The sequence below is a fragment of the Cannabis sativa genome, chromosome 5, assembly GCF_029168945.1.
Source record: "Cannabis sativa cultivar Pink pepper isolate KNU-18-1 chromosome 5, ASM2916894v1, whole genome shotgun sequence".
In the NCBI taxonomy this organism is placed as follows: Eukaryota; Viridiplantae; Streptophyta; class Magnoliopsida; order Rosales; family Cannabaceae; genus Cannabis; species Cannabis sativa.
The window spans coordinates 34,409,207-34,427,696 of record NC_083605.1 but is presented as its reverse complement, the minus strand read 5'-3'; the positions used below and the strand labels follow the sequence as shown (position 1 = coordinate 34,427,696).

At 29.8% G+C, this 18,490-nt stretch overlaps 1 long non-coding RNA gene across 1 annotated transcript; it reads right to left on the bottom strand.

The window, feature by feature from the left end:
* Window positions 1-3,305: 3,305 nt before the first annotated feature.
* Window positions 3,306-4,151, bottom strand: LOC133037880 (uncharacterized). Its single transcript, XR_009687867.1, has 2 exons — window positions 3,656-4,151; window positions 3,306-3,556 (listed from the first exon to the last, which is right to left on the bottom strand). It is a non-coding gene; the product is annotated as an uncharacterized LOC133037880 (long non-coding RNA).
* Window positions 4,152-18,490: the final 14,339 nt, after the last annotated feature.

The window sequence follows — 18,490 nt, the reverse complement described above, 5'->3', positions numbered from 1 at the left end:
TCTAATTCAACTCTAAACTTTCCAATAACCTCCAGAACATATGTATATAACATAATAGACCAAATTCCAGCAACAAACTTAATAATAAATTTAGAATTTCAAAACAACATTAAAGGACCAAACTAGACTTCTCAAGCTCCAATTTAGCACAAACGCCTCAACAATCAACCAATAAAGCTTAAAACAACGCAAATAACTTCAATCTAACACCAGAACTCAAAATCAAAACAACCCTAAAATGCACAAAAACTTAACTCACAAAATCATACACTACAACCTATCTTGAGCTTAGGAAGATCAATGAAAAGAAAGCTAAAGAATTATACCTTGAATCGAGGCACCTAAATCTTGCTAGAAACACTTCAATTGTAGTTGAACAACCCTTTCTTCTTGCTGGTTCTAAGTGGTTTGAAAGAGAGGGAGAGTGTTAAGAGAGGGAATTTCTCAATTTTGCTTCTAACTTAATTTTTGAGAATAATCAATATAAACTTAACTTTTAATAAATCAAACCCTAAAATTTGTTGGGTTTTATGCGCTAAATAAAACTCCATTTCAATGTATTCCATTTTATTCAATATCAATAAAGAAACAGAAGTATTTTTAATTCATTTGTATGTTTTGGTTCATATTATCAATTGCTTGTCTATTTGATTTATAAATTCATCCAAACCCTTTTCACATACTTGATCCTGTTTATTGTGTTGTCAACACAGTGGAAAGTAAACATGACTATGTGAGTAAAGATTCCTAGATTTATAATAACACTGGGGTTTTACTGATATGACAATCTACAACAGAGTTTACTTGCATTTGGAGAAATGCTATGTTCTTTCCAGAGCATTGGTTAAAGTAAAGCTTGGGTTGGGTGTAGAGATGAAAATTTATACCGTGGGGATGGGTAACCGCGGGGACCCGCCCCTAATGGGGTGGGGATTCCCCGTCTTTGTGGTTAATGGGGCGGTGGTGGGGGACAATTTCAATACCCGAAGCGGGGATGGGACGGGGGCGGGGATAATACTATCTGCACCATATCCGACCCCGATATAGATATATATAATTTCCTTTTTATTTTTAACATATTTATAGTATATATATGATTGATAATCAAAATTATATATCATATGCTTAAATTATGAAGATCTAATGACGATAGTGAATTGATGATCATTGTGGATTACATGTGTAAAGATATTTTCTTCTCGATTCTTAATTTCATCTTTGTTTACTTTTTAATTTGTTGGGAGGCTTGAGAGGTATGAGACTATGATTCTATACTTGGGTTATGATTTTTTTTTTTCAAACTTTGAGACATATTTAGTTTTTATTTTCTATTAGGTTATGCTTTTTTTAGGTAGGTTAATCTTTTATCTTCTATGAATGCATAATAAATATTTGTCAGAATATTGGTTTAATTTATTTTTTTTTAATTATTTAAATTAATTTTTTTTTTCATTTTACCTTAATGGATATCCGATGGGTTCTCCATAACCGACGGGTATTCCCCTACCCCGAATCCGTTGGTTATTAGACGGGGATGCGGGTATAAATAGGTAGCGGGGATGGGGGCGGAGATTGCATTCCCCGTACATTAACCGCCCAATTTCCATCTCTAGTTGGGTGCATGGAGTATGCATCGGAAGGGACCGATATTGTACTTTGACATAGATTTATTAAACTTACTGTAATATCTATTCAAGTCAATATCGCCTAGTTGATCCTAGATCAAATGATCTTAATCCTGATATGATTACGTTCAATCTCAAGAGTGTTATTCCTGTTCTTTGATTTGTTAGTTAAGCCTACTTTTGGGTCAGGGTGATACGTACATTTTGGGAACACGGTAGTGCAATTGAGTGGGAGCGCTAACATAAATATGGAATCTATAGCTTCTATCTGGCAAATAGAAAGTAAAGGATGATTTCCTTCGAGCTTGACCAAACAAAAATAAATGGTGGAGTACTCATTTCACTTAGCTGAAATATCATTTATACGGGGTTAAGTGTTTTAAGGATAAAATACATTGTAGGGTGTCACAGTAATCTAATCCCTTTACAGTGTAGATCATCTATATAGAGGATCATTGATCAAATTAGGATTATAACAATGGATAAATAATGACGTGTCTATATTGTGGAACATATAGAGCATTCTATATACTGAGAGTGAATTTAGGTTGTAAATTCTTGATCTGCTTATTGGAAGCTCGGATATATAGACCCATGGTCCCCCCACTAGTTGAGGCAATATTACTTGTAAGACTCATTTAATTGGTTTTGATTAATCAATTATAATTCTCAAATTAGACTATGTCTATTTGTGAATTTTTCACTAAACAGGGGAGAAATTGTAAAGAAAGAGTTTTTAGGGCATATTTGTTAATTAAGATACTTTGTATGGTCCAATTAATAAATATGATAAATGACAATATTATTTAATAATTATTTATAGTTATTAAATAGTTAGAATTGACATTTAAATGGTTGAATTTGAAAATTGGCGTTCTTGAGAAAATGAGATGCAAAAATGATAAAACAGCAAAATTGCAAAAGTGAGGCCCGAATCCACCAGCCATGGCCGGCCACCTTTGTAGGATTTATCATTTAATATTTTCATTATTTTAATTCCAAATAATTCAAACCTAACCCTATGTGGCATGCTATAAATAGATAGTGATGGCTTCAGGAAAAAGTGACTTTCACATCTTGTTTCCTTCAAAAAAAACCTGAGCCTTCTCTCTATACCTAACCGCCACCTTCTTCTCCTTCTTCTTCATTGTAAATTTCGAACCTCTTAGTGAACACAGCAAGTAGTACCTTAATTATAGTGAGGAAGATCGTGAAAAAAGACATTCAACAAGAAGGACATTCAGGCTCAGATCTTGATAATACTTTATCAATAAGAATGTACACTCACAATCACAATGATAAGAAGACCGCAGCCCACCAAACTTATTCATATATATTAGATAGATAACTGAAAGGGTCGTTGAAAATTTTGGAACTAACAGAGAGAGATTCAGATTATGCACATGATAAATAAATAAACTATAAATCTATGTTTTCAATTCTATAATTTTTATGAGATAAATGAATTACAGTAAACAAACAAATATACTCACTACATAGATAAGTTAGTGTATCATATGCTACTAATACTACTGTATGAATTGACAGAGTAGGAAATGAGACAAAACACCCATAAAAGAGATCTATGATTGTATATTATACGGACACATCATTTGATTCCAATGCGTTTATCTACAGATTACAACATTTCCTTAAAATTCAATACAATTATATTATCACAACAATTATTTATTTTGATTAGAAATAAAGTGAAGAATCTTTAGAAACAGAAATTGACCCTAAATTTGATAGTAAAAATAGCATAAAATAAAACAGATTAATACATAAGGAGTACATACCTCTGTCGCCGATCAACAGAAGATTACTAAGTTAATCATAATCAGCCCGAGCCCTAGGTGATGGATCAGCCATTAATCAAATCGAAATTTTCTCAACAAGTTTCCCTCAAATAATAGTATATATATACCTCCCTGCGTATCCATGAAAAAACATTTATAAATCAAATCTAAAATTCAAAAAACAATAATCATAAATAAACAAATAACAGATCGGTGAGCAAGAATGGTTACTGGGATTGGAGGAAGGCTCGGATGCCTGGGTTAGAGATCTGAGTGGAAGGAGACATATTATTCTGCTGCACCCAATGTAAGATTTCTCATACTTTATATGTGTTTATTTAAATAGTTTTAGAAGTTCATATTTATGGTGTTAATCATCATACTTGTGAGTAGATCTAAGATCCTGGTAAAATAATTTCCAACAAAATCATATCACTAATGTCCACAAAAGGACGAAATAAGGATTCTAAAAGGAATGACCATTTTACCCCTAACACAAAACAAAGCTCACGTGCTACCTAGGGGTAATTTGGTAAATTCCAAACCCTAAAAATTTCCCGACACTACTCGTGTCTAACAATGATGCCCCGTTAATAATAAAATTCCAAACCATGTAAAACGTGACTCTCTAATGGCCCAACGTCGCTTTCCACTGCTACCAGACTAAAACACGGAAAACAAGAAATTTACATATATAACATAAATAACATAATCTAAATTCATATATATCTCCACGAATATGTAAATGATAATTAATATTTTAATTTCATAACTAAACCCTAATTATTTAATAATATAACATATTAAAATTAGGCGGTCTTTACAATTATCCCACTGTTAAAAGGATTTCTTCCTCGAAATCTAACCTGACTAGCCTTGGATATTGATTCCTCATGTCAGACTCCAGCTCCCAAGTGGGCTCTTCCACATTACTATTCCTCCAGAGTATTTTAACCAATGCTATGGTTTTGTTTCGAACCTCTTACTGATAGAGTAGTGCCCACACACAACAAGTAGTACCTCAATCATAGTGAGGAAGCTCGTGAAGAAAGACATTCAACAAGAAGGATATTCGGGCTCAGATCTTGATAATACTCTGCGCCAGAAAGGATACAAGGGTTAGAGATCTGAGTGGAAGGAGACATATTATTCCGCTGCACCCAATGTAAGGTTTCTCATACTTTATATGTGTTTATTTATAATCGTTTTAAAAGTTCATATTTAGGGTGTTAATCAACATACTTGTGAGTAGATCTAAGATCCTGGTAAAAAATTTCCAACAACTGGCCTCAGAGCCATGGTAATTGATTTTCTTGCAAGAAATTTGGACTTAAAACGATTTGTTTGTCATTTGGATGGTATCATGTTGTTTTGTGTGTTGTATGATGATTGATTGATGTTTGTGAATTTTCGTGAAAAATAATTGAAAATCTGCTCCAGGAATTATTTTTATTGGATATCTTGGAAAAAATTAAGCAATTTACTTTTTTACAGAACTCAATTTCGATTTTATTTGAATTAGTTATGAATTTTTGAAAATCGAAAAAATATCGGGATGATGCAACTACCCTACGCGCACGGATGAGGGGCTTCCCTCGGTCAACACGCGCACAGACACGATTTTGTGTCTGAAAACTTCCCTTGCGCGCGCGGAGAGGCTGCTAGCAGCCTCCTGCGCCGAGGTTTCTCGGTCAGTCCACCCCATGCACGCGCGCGAACAGTATGCATACTATTCGTACAGCTCGTAAATTTTTTCGTTTTCTCCGATTTTTCATGCTATTTCATGGAATTAACTTCCAATTTTTTGTGTAGTTTTGTATTTTGATTTTTACTTTTCAATTTTCAAATCTAATATCAGAAATAAATTAATTTGATTTTTTTTAAAAAATTTAATTTTAGATATTAGTGTAATTTGAATTTGAAAACAGGTAAAAATCTATCTTTTTGCTTGATTTTATATCTTATTTTTAAATTTGATTATTTTGTCTTATTTTTAAAATTTAAAGGTCAGATATTAAATATTTTTTAAATTTAATTTTTTTTAAATAATTTGACCTTATTTAAATTTAAAATAAGATTACTATAATCATGTAACTTTAAATAGAAACAAGATATTTTGCTAATTTTTTAAATTTTGTTATTTTTATTTAAATAAAATTATAAAATGTGAAAAATATTTATTTTTATTTATATAATAACTTTTAAAAATTTAAAAGGTGGTTAGCAATTATTTTTGAAATGATATTTAGGTTAGTTGAAACCTATTTTTTCAAAAATTGTAGGTTTAATTTTAAATATTTTTTTATTTTATTTTATTTAAAATGCCGAAGTATTTTTTTATTTATTTATTATTTTCGAAAATAATTATTTAAAATTATATAAATCCTACATCCAACTATCCAATTCATCTTGTTGTAGGAGTATGTGTTTTAGCTTATGTGTAAGTTTTATAAAACCTATTATTGCTTGATCTAAATTGCCATGGTTAACTTGTTGACAGATCCAATGATCTGATTTTAACCCATGGTTCAATTGTCAATAGGTCAAGTAAATAATTTGTAACAGGTAAATTTTACATTCTTCTTTCATTTGTGTATGACCTAGTAACATGATAGGATCCATCCAAATGTGTGCCTGTGAGAGCCTATATGTTTACTTTTGTTATAGATGCATATAGGTTGTTGTTGCTAATTAAAATGTCATAGATTTTGATAGATTTTATTTAGGCCCATTTAGTTTTTGGGCCTATTCAATTAATAACAGTTGTTCATTTTAAGGTTAAATTCCTCTCTTTTGGGCCTTGTGTGAGAGTTGGGGGCCAATAGAAGTGGGTACGACATACTGAACCCAGCTCCCCCTCACATGACACACAACAAGTAGTACCTCAATCATAGTGAGGAAGCTCGTGAAGAAAGACATTCAACAAGAAGGATATTCGGGCTCAGATCTTGATAATACTCTGCGCCAGAAAGGATACAAGGGTTAGAGATCTGAGTGGAAGGAGACATATTATTCCGCTGCACCCAATGTAAGGTTTCTCATACTTTATATGTGTTTATTTATAATCGTTTTAAAAGTTCATATTTAGGGTGTTAATCAACATACTTGTGAGTAGATCTAAGATCCTGGTAAAAAATTTCCAACAACTGGCCTCAGAGCCATGGTAATTGATTTTCTTGCAAGAAATTTGGACTTAAAACGATTTGTTTGTCATTTGAATGGTATCATGTTGTTTTGTGTGTTGTATGATGATTGATTGATGTTTGTAAATTTTCGTGAAAAATAATTGAAAATCTGTTCCAGGAATTATTTTTATTAGATATCTTGGAAAAAATTAAGCAATTTACTTTTTTACAGAACTCAATTTCGATTTTATTTGAATTAGTTATGAATTTTTGAAAATCGAAAAAATATCGGGATGATGCAACTACCCTACGCGCGCGGATGAGGGGCTTCCCTCGGACAACACGCGCACAGACACGATTTTGTGTCTGAAAACCTCCCTTGCGCGCGCGGAGAGGCTGCTAGCAGCCTCCTGCGCCGAGGTTTCTCGGTCAGTCCACCCCATGCACGCGCGCGGACAGTATGCATACTGTTCGTACAACTCGCAAATTTTTTCGTTTTATTCGATTTTTCATGCTATTTCATGGAATTAACTTCCGATTTTTTGTGTAGTTTTGTATTTTGATTTTTACTTTTCAATTTTCAAATCTAATATCAGAAATAAATTAATTTGATTTTTTTTTAAATTTAATTTTAGATATTAGTGTAATTTGAATTTGAAAACAGGTAAAAATCTATCCTTTTGACCACCCATCGACTTTGCTTCCCTTCAGGAAGAGGAACGAAGGAAGGCACGAGCCCTATAGAATGAATAAGGAGAGGCCTATTGATGACCGAGCCACTCTTATACTACTCCTTACCTCACCCCCTTGTCACTTAAAGGGCGAAGTCGCTGAAGCGAGTCTAAAGGCCAAAGAGTGCTCTTTGAACGCTACTACGCATCCTTACTAATAGTAGTATAGTGTAAGGTAGGTTTGGGTATAGCAGGACTTGAACCTGCGACCATTAGGTTAAAAGCCCAATGCTTGATTTTATATCTTATTTTTAAATTTGATTATTTTGTCTTATTTTTAAAATTTAAAGGTCAGATATTAAATATTTTTTAAATTTATTTTTTTTTTAAATAGTTTGACCTTATTTAAATTTAAAAAAAGATTACTATAATCATGTAACTTTAAATAGAAATAAGATATTTTGCTAATTTTTTAAATTTTGTTATTTTTATTTAAATTAAATTATAAAATGTGAAAAATATTTATTTTTATTTATGAAATAACATTTAAAAATTTAAAAGGTGGTTAACAATTATTTTTTAAATGATATTTAGGTTAGTTGAAACCTATTTTTTCAAAAATTGTAGGTTTAATTTTAAATATTTTTTTATTTTATTTTATTTAAAATGCCGAAGTATTTTTTTATTTATTTATTATTTTCGAAAATAATTATTTAAAATTAAATAAATCCTACATCCAACTATTCAATTCATCTTGTTGCAGGAGTATGTGTTTTAGCTTATGTGTAAGTTTTATAAAACCTATTATTGCTTGATCTAAATTGCCATGGTTAACTTGTTGACAGATCCAATGATCTGATTTTAACCCTGTTGGAAATTATTTTACCAGGATCTAGATTTACTAACAAGTATGTTGGATTAACAACCTAATATGAATTCTAAAACAATGAAAATAAACACATATAAAGTTAGAAAACCTTACAGTGGGTGCAGCGGAATAATATGACTCCTTCCGTTCAGATCTCTAGCCCTTGATTCCTTTCTGTAGGAGAGCATCACCAAGATTTGAACCTGGATCTTCTTTTCCCTTCTTTGATGCAGAAATTCCATAGTCTTCCATACTATGATTGAGATACCACTTGATGTGTGTGGGCACTACTCATCTCACAAGGATTTCGAAAATTCTCTCTCTTTTCTCTCTTAATTTCGTGGCTTTTCATGCATACAAGAGAAGAGAGCAAGGTTGCTTTATATAGGTAAAAGGGAGAGCACAACTTTCCAAATAAAACAGTTTCCTTAATTACTGTGTAATCAATTAACTGCCTTATTTAGGGCCCGTTTGGCACAGCTTTTGGAAAAGCTAAAAGTTGCTTTTCAAAAAAGCTGTGACAAAAAGGTGTTTGGTAAGCTGTTAAAAAACAGCTTATTGAAGAAATTATAGAAAAGCTACAGCTAAAAGCTAAAGCTGGTACAACCCAACTTTTAGAAAAAGCTCTTTTGATTAAAAGACTTTATAATAAATTATTTTTACTAAAAATTTATTTAATTATTTATTATATATTATAAAAAATAAAAATATTTTTTAAATGAAAAAATATTTAAAAATAAAAAATATTTAAATTTCTAATTTTTTATTTTATTTTAAAAAATATTTTATATTGATATTTTTATTATTAACAAATAATATCAATTTATGTTTCTTATCAACTACAATTTTATCTTTTGCAAGTGATAAAAATATAATTTAAAAATATTAAAAATTATTTTTATCAAATGCATATAAATTTATACTATAGAAAAAAATAATTAAAAATATATAAAAAAATAAAAAATTTATATAACATATTTTTTATATATATTTGTAATTATAATGAACTAGATTAAAATATTATCATTATTGTAATAGAATCTTAACAACTCACAGCACTTTAAAAATTATAATTTACCAAACAGTCAGCTCAGCTTTTATCCACAGTTCTGCTACAGCTGCTTTTTCCCACAGCACAGCTACAGCTGCTTTTCCCCACAGCTACAGCTGTGCCAAACTGGCCCTTAGTGTGATCCACCACTTTCCTATTATAGCTAGGCTTTGATTAGCAATTACATGACAATTAAAAAATAAAAATAATAATTGGAAAACACAAAGGAAGTGCTCGGCCATAGAGGGAATATGGGCCTCACTTGGATTTTGCAGTTTCCTCAATTTTATTTCTATTTCTCCAAAAATGCCATTTTTTCAATTCTAATCATTTAAATGTCAAAACTAATTATTTAATAACTAAAATAGATTATTAAATAATATTGTCATTTAAAATAATTATTAATTAGACATACAAAGTCTCTTAATTAATAATTAAACCTAGAAACCCTTTTCTTTACGATTTCATCCTTAAACTGTGAGAATTCATAAAGTAGACATAGTCTAACTTTTAGAATTATAATTGATTAATTAAAATCAATTAACTGAGTCTTACAAGCAGTATGGCCTCAACTAGTATGGAGACCATGGGTCTATATAACCGAGCTTCCAATAAGTCGAACCGAATTTACCAAGTAAATTCCCTAACTTATTAATTCCTCATTGAATCCACACTTAGAACTTGGAATTCCACTCTCAGTCATATAGAAACGCTCTATATGTTCCACGATATAGACACGTCATTAGTTATCCATTGTTATAACCCTAATGTGATCAATGATCCTCTATATAGATGATTTACACTGTACATGATTAAATTACCGTAACACCCTACAATGTATTTTATCCTTAAAACACTTAACCCTGTATAAATGATATTTCACCTAAGTGAAATGAGATCTCCACCATTTATCTTCGTTTGGTTAAGCTCGAAGGAAATCATGTCAGTCTAAATCCAGTGTTCTGACAAATCAGGGAATCTACTTTTGAACATATAATAAAGATTATATTCCACTGTGCTGACAACACTATAATCTTTAACGAACTCATATGTTCTGGACTTAAAAAGAATTCATACATTATATACACATATAATCATGAAATAAATCATGTGAACCATGCAACATAAAATGTTATTTCTGATATTTATTAATAAGTAAATCTGATTATATGAAATGAGTTTTATTTAGGGCATAAAACCCAACAAACTCCCACTTGCACTAATATAAAACAAAAAGTGCATTTCAAATAATCATTAACACCTTGATATACCAATCAAGTGTAATAGTAGTATACTCCTCGTAATAGGATCTGATAGGTTGAATTAAACACAACCTCTTCTCCACCATTACTCTTCCTTAATCACAAAATCCTTGATAATGTGAAATTCCTCTCTATATGTCTACTCTTTTGGGATACTGGATTCTATACTTTTGGGCAACTACTCTTTCGTTATTCAGGAAGTAACCCTAGTAGTTAAGGCAAGTTGGAACACTGCCACAAATGTATAGAACTTTCCTTAGACTGAAAAAGTATCTTTCCTGCAACTTTTAACATTCAGTCTCTTTCTGGTAGACCAAGAGATTTCAGATAGGTTTTTACACTTCTCCAAAATCACTACTCCACCCCCAAAGTAATCACCATCTCATCAGCAAACTTTCTAGCACAAAGGCAAGTCTTGAAATCTGATGTGGTGTAGTCTAAGAGTTTCAAAACCCCCCTTATTGACTAACATATAGTTCCTCTTCTTAATCTTAAGATTTACTTGATTGTCTTCCAATGTTGCTCTCCTGGATTAATCTGATACCTACTCATTACTCCCACTCAACAGCAGGTGTCTGGTCTAAGGCATACAAAAGCATATCTGAGACCTCTCACTGTTGATTTAAGAAATTCTTTCATGGCTTTATCTTCTCTGGAATAGTTGAAACTTTTCCTTAGATAAATAAAATCTATATCTAAGAAGTTGTGAAGCTTCTATAGATTTCTATTGGAAAGAAAAATGCTCCAACATCTTACTAAAGTAAGTTGCTTGCATTAGAGTAAGTAATTACCAGGTATACCACAAGCCATAGGTTTAGATAAACTCAAACCTATAATACTAGGAACAGGAAGTTTTGTTAAGTCCATTGAATAGACTTATGAACGAAAATTTCCTTTCATGTCCTTGTAACAGAAAACTTTAGGTTACTCCATGTGAATGGATCAAACTATAGTTCTCTTGACTTTCTTCTTAGTTTCTTATCTTGACAATCCATTACTTGTTTAAACTCACAATGGATTTTAATCACTAGTGTCTTCCAAGTTATAAGAAGGTGAGTTCCTAGAAACTCTCCCACTACAACAAGGTACCGTGAACTATGTCAAAGAAAACTAAATGGTATAGACCTCTTCAGTTGTGTTAAGACAACAGAGGCAGTGGGATCATCTTGTTACGAATAAGATGATAGAACACTTATGGAATCAAGAAAAAATATCTCCTTTATTTGCTACTTTATTTTCAGACTTAGTCATTTTCTTAGAAAGGCAGTATTTGTTTAAACAAACACTTTCTTATCTAATGACTATGGGATTCTCCACCCCTAATCACTTAGAATAGCTAACAAACATGCAAACAAAGGTTAGCAGTTCTAGATTTTCTTAAGATTTCAATTAGGTCATCCATGAATCTAGTAATGATTTATATAAAGTATACAACCATTGCATCATTCTGAAATTTATTTCCATAGAAGGATTTAGGCAACGACTAGTAACTAATCATCAATATGCAACTCGAATTTCTGGGGAGGTAAGTTTGGATATAATTCAAAAAACAAATTAATGATCTTTGAACTGCATATCTACTAACTTTTTCTCCACCCCTATTAGTTCGCAAGATCTTTAACCACTTACCTTCACCACTGCTAGAAATTCATGAAATTTTTCAAACATTTCAAATTTCTTTTGCATAAGGTAAAATTTAGAGTGATCGTTTTAAGAATACAACGAAAACTCATATCCACCCCTGAATGTACATCCATCTGCGAATGAGATAAAATTACTTTCAGTGGATATAGGCATATTAACTCTTTGCAGAGAATGATCTTGTCAAAACCACTATGAACAAGATACAAATGCCTTAGATTTATAAAATATGTGGTTGTATCTTTTGATGACTTAGGTTACATCAACATCAAAGAGTTCTTAGAATAGTGCAAGTGGATTCTGGTCACAGAATACTAAACTCATACAGTTTGAATCCATTGAAAGAAAATGGTTATGAAACACTTGTGAAAGTGTAACTGTATAATTAGTCATTCTTTCTTGGACCACCACTACTAATCTAACTCTATGATTTGCCTATACAAGTAGGAGATATCTAAGATTGAGGATTTATATCATTTAGAGATAGTATTCCGGGAATATAATCATATGCGTCATCTAATTTCTTAAGAGAAAATAAGACTTTATATGATTTATAGACCATTCATCCAATGATATGTCATTAAGCTAATTCGAAATGAATAAGCTAAGAGGAATTAGGATAATTTCGTTTTAAATAAGAATCCAACGATGCTCCGATTAGCGAGAGTCAAAGTAATCTTATTTATACAATCTTCTTGTTTCATATTGTAAAATACTAGTCTAGGGTGTCATCAATTGATGAACAGCTAGATGTTGCATTCACAATATTTATCTTTCGAGATCTAACACTATTATGTTAGTCTAATGGTGAAAATCCATTAGGGATTTATCTCATTAGAAAAACAAATCAAGTTAGACCAACAATGAAGATTCGAAATTAAACTACAATTTAATAACAGAAAATAACATGGTTCAATACAAATTCATACACAATTCAAAAATTATGAAGCACATAGCAAGTAGGAATGACAAGTGAAAATACTAAAACATACAATCCTAAATAATTTCCAAGGTTTTCAACAAACTGATATCAGTGTCCTGTTTAGGCGAGAGTCAAAGCTATCATTCATTGAATAGAGTTGTCAGCTCATCTAAAATGATCAACATTCTAGCAACCTTTTATTCGATCAAGATTGAAATCCGCGTTGTCCCGTTTAGGCGAGAGTCAAGGCTATTCTATCTTATGAGCTTCCACCATTGTTTCATATTCTTGCAAGTCTTATACAGTCGCCACCATTAGGGTGGTCATAAACTATATATAAAAAAACTTACAAGATTACTTATCTTTCGAGATTAAACGGTGCTAACTTGCTAATGAACGTTCCTCCATTAGGGAGGATTACTCACTAAAACAATAGCTATGTAAAACTAACAATGGAGATCGAATATCCTTATAATAATAAAGCTCATTATTTAATGAAGGGTTGTATTTTCTTCTAATATTTATTTTAATCAATTTATTTTAAATATATATTTATTTAATTAAAATTTCCAATTTAGAATGAAAAATTCCAAATATAAATTTTAATTTAATATTTATAAATTATACTTAGATGGATAAATAACGTGAATTATTTCCATCTTAGTAATAATTTCCATAAATATTTAGAAAATCATTCAATTTAAGTTGTTTCAAAATTAATTTGAATTAATTTACAACTCAAATTTAATTTTCTATAAATATATATTGCATTTCGAAAATGCTTTAAAATAAAATAAAAATAAATCCTGGAAAATTACTCTAATTTTATGTTGGCCCAAAATTAATAAAATTAATTTTCAACAAAAATATAATTTCCCTATTTAATTAAATATCTTAGAAAAATTTCAAATATTTAAGTATCATGATTAAAAAATCAACTTAAATATTAATTTTCTATTTAATTAAATACACTAGAAAAATACTTCAAGCAAAATAGATAATATCTATCTAGATTTTCATAGACTAATTAATCCAATTTCTAATTATAATATATTTTAGTTCATTTATTTTAATTAATCATTAAATGAAAAAATCAATGATTTAAGTTGGTCCAAAATTAAATAAATAATTTTCAACTTTAATCTATTTTTCAAATAAAATTTGAAATTTCTGCATCAAGGTGATGCAATTTCGAAATTTTGGGAAATGATTAATAAAATAAAATAAAATATATTTTGAAAATTATTCAAACTTAAGTTATTCTGAAATAAGATTCCAAACTTAAAATAATTTTCAACTTTAATTAAATAACATGAAAATAACAATATTAAAGTATCATGATGAAAATCAACTTAGATATTGAAATTTTCAATTTAATTAAATGTATTAAATTCAAGAAATAAATAATTAAGTAAAGAGGAAACTTAATTATTAATTCTAGTTTAATACTAGGAAGATATTCTAAACTTAGATTGTACCAAAATTAATTATGAGACAATTAATTTCACAATCAATGATATTTTCTTATTTAATATTAGAAATAATAACTAGTACTAGAAATAACTATCTAGAATATATCATTGACTAAGTGTTTTTCTAAAATTAACTTTAAAATATTACAATGAAAAATAAATTTCATATATTTTAAAAGTTAATTATGTTGCTAATTCAATTTTAATTAGGTTAGACTAATATAATTAACCTAATACAATTATTTAAATAAGGCAAATGAGCCTTCACAATTGGGGTAGTTCATGTGAGGGGGAGCTGGGTTCAGTATGTCGTACCCACTTCTATGGCCCCCAACTCTCACACAAGGCCCAAAAGAGAGGAATTTAACCTTAAAATAAACAATTGTTATTCATTGAATAAGCCCAAATCTAATTGGGCCTAAATAAATTTCCTTATGTCAGAATTTATTTTAGCAACCTAGTCCATTTACTTAGTAAAAACTTAAATGGGCTCCCTATATGTATCTAAGCCCAAAAGCAATATATAGGCTCACACATGTCAAATGATTTGGATGGGTCCTATCATGTCACTAGGTTTACACAGATGAAAGAAGTACAAAATTTACCTGTTACAAATTATTTATAAGATCTATCGTCAATTGGACTATGATTAAAATCAGATCATTGGATTATGATCTGTCAACAAGTTAATCATAGCAATTTAGATCAGATAAATAATAGGTTTCTTAAAAAGTTTTGAATAAACAATATAAATAAACAAACCAAATAATAGGTTTGTAACAGATGTGAATCGAGATATTAATATAATTAAATTATTATTCTTAAACTAACCAAATAAAGGAAACTAATTTTAAAATATCTAGGTTTATTTGAATCAAATTAAATTAAATATCTAATAAGATCAATGATTTATAAGGAAAGAATCTCCAATATCACTTTCAGATCTTATAATTTAATAAAATAAACCAATTTTAAAATAGATTTGGTTAAATAATAATTACCATAATTATATATCAAAATATCTCAAATTAAGCAATATTCAAATCTCTACAAAAATATCTATGTTATTTAAATATTTAAGATATGATTTATAAATTTCTAATAAGGAAAAAAATAATATATATAGAAAAAATATCATTTTTAACTTATAATTTATAAATAATTAAATATTTAACAAAATAACAAATTTTTGAATTTGAAAAACATTATGGTAAGTATATCTATAAAAATATCTATGTTAATTTCAAATTTATTAATTATTTAATTTGACATATAAGATAATTTTAATATAATATTTTAAATAAAAAGGCAAAGTTATCTTTTAATTTAAAATATCTTAAATATCAAAATATCTAATCTTATAATTAAATAATAAATAAATATTAAAGAAGTTAACAAATTTTTAAATCTGACCATAATAGGAAATATTTAAAAATTGGAAACAATCCAGAATAGAAATATTTAAAATTGGAAAAATTCCAAATTGAAAATATTTAAAATTGGAAACATTTCAATTTAGAAATATTTAAGAAAGGAAAAATGAATTTTGGAAACAATCCCATGAAAAAATTGGATTTTTGGGGAAAAAACCTCAAAAATTCGCAATTTGTGGGGAACTCCCAGGCTGCATGCAGCATCCATGATTTCCAATCTTCCAAAATTCATATCTTTCTCAATTTTTATCGGAATCGAATTCCGTAAAAACAAAAATTGCTCAATTTTTCACAAGGAATCCAAATAAAATATTTTCAAAAATTGAAAAAATATATTTCATGGAGAAATTTCGTACAACACATACATTCATCACATAAGCACATAAACCAACATGAAACCATCCAAATCAACACACAAACATCAATCATCGTTTTAATTCATATTACATGAAAGTAAATCATTACCATGGCTCTGGTGCCAGTTGTTGGAAATTATTTTACAAGGATCTAGATTTACTAACAAGTATGTTGGATTAACAACCTAATATGAATTCTAAAACAATGAAAATAAACACATATAAAGTTAGAAAACCTTACAGTGGGTGCAGCGGAATAATATGACTCCTTCCGTTCAGATCTCTAGCCCTTGATTCCTTTCTATAGCAGAGCATCACCAAGATCTGAACCTGAATCTTCTTTTCCCTTCTTTGATGCAGAAATTCCATAGTCTTCCATACTATGATTGAGATATCACTTGATGTGTGTGGGCACTACTCATCTCACAAGGATTTTGAAAATTCTCTCTCTTTTCTCTCTTAATTTCGTGGCTTTTCATGCATACAAGAGAAGAGAGCAAGGTTGCTTTATATAGGGAAAAGGGAGAGCACAACATTCCAAATAAAACAGTTTCCTTAATTACTGTGTAATCAATTAACTGCCTTATTTAGTGTGATCCACCACTTTCCTATTATAGCTAGGCTTTGATTAGCAATTACATGACAATTAAAAAATAAAAATAATAATTGGGAAACACAAAGGAAGTGCTCGGCCATAGAGGGAATATGGGCCTCACTTGGATTTTGCAGTTTCCTCAATTTTATTTCTATTTCTCCAAAAATGCCATTTTTTCAATTCTAATCATTTAAATGCCAAAACTAATTATTTAATAACTAAAATAGATTATTAAATAATATTGTCATTTAAAATAATTATTAATTAGACATACAAAGTCTCTTAATTAATAATTAAACCTAGAAACCCTTTTCTTTACGATTTCATCCTTAAACTGTGAGAATTCATAAAGTAGACATAGTCTAACTTTTAGAATTATAATTGATTAATTAAAATCAATTAACTGAGTCTTACAAGCAGTATGGCCTCAACTAGTATGGGGACCATGGGTCTATATAACCGAGCTTCCAATAAGTCGAACCGAATTTACCAAGTAAATTCCCTAACTTATTAATTCCTCATTGAATCCACACTTAGAACTTGGAATTGCACTCTCAGTCATATAGAAACGCTCTATATGTTCCACGATATAGACACGTCATTAGTTATCCATTGTTATAACCCTAATGTGATCAATGATCCTCTATATAGATGATTTACACTGTACAGGATTAAATTACCGTAACACCCTACAATGTATTTTATCCTTAAAACACTTAACCCTGTATAAATGATATTTCACCTAAGTGAAATGAGATCTCCACAATTTATCTTCGTTTGGTTAAGCTCGAAGGAAATCATCCTTTACTTCTATTTGCCAAATAGAAGCTATAGATTCCATATTTATGTTAGCGCTCCCACTCAATTGCAGTACCGTGTTCCCAAAATGTACGTATCACCCTGATACAAAACTAGGCTTAACTAACAAATCAAAGAACACGAATAACACTCTTGAGATTGAGCCTAACCATATCAGGATTTCGATCATGTGATCTAGGATCAACAGTTGATATTGAATTGAATAGATATTACGGTAAATTTTAACATATCTAATCAAAGTTCAATATCGGTCACTTCCGATGTATACTCCATACATCCGATACTGGTAAACTTTGCCAATGTCCTGGAAAGGACATAACACTTTTCCAAGGTGTAAGAATACCTATCGCTAATTATACCATGTCAGTCTAAATCCAGTGTTCTGACAAATCAGGGAATCTACTTTTGAACATATAATAAAGATTATATTCTACTGTGCTGACAACACTATAATCTTTAACGAACTCATATGTTCTGGACTTAAAAAGAATTCATACATTATATACACATATAATCATGAAATAAATCATGTGAACCATGCAACATAAAATGTTATTTCTGATCTTTATTAATAAGTAAATCTAATTATATGAAATGAGTTTTATTTAGGGCATAAAACCCAACAAACCCATGGTTCAATTGTCAATAGGTCAAGTAAATAATTTGTAACAGGTAAATTTTACATTCTTCTTTCATTTGTGTATGACCTAGTAACATGATAGGATCCATCCAAATGTGTGCCTGTGAGAGCCTATATGTTTACTTTTGTTATAGATGCATATAGGTTGTTGTTGCTAATTAAAATGTCAAAGATTTTGATAGATTTTATTTAGGCCCATTTAGTTTTTGGG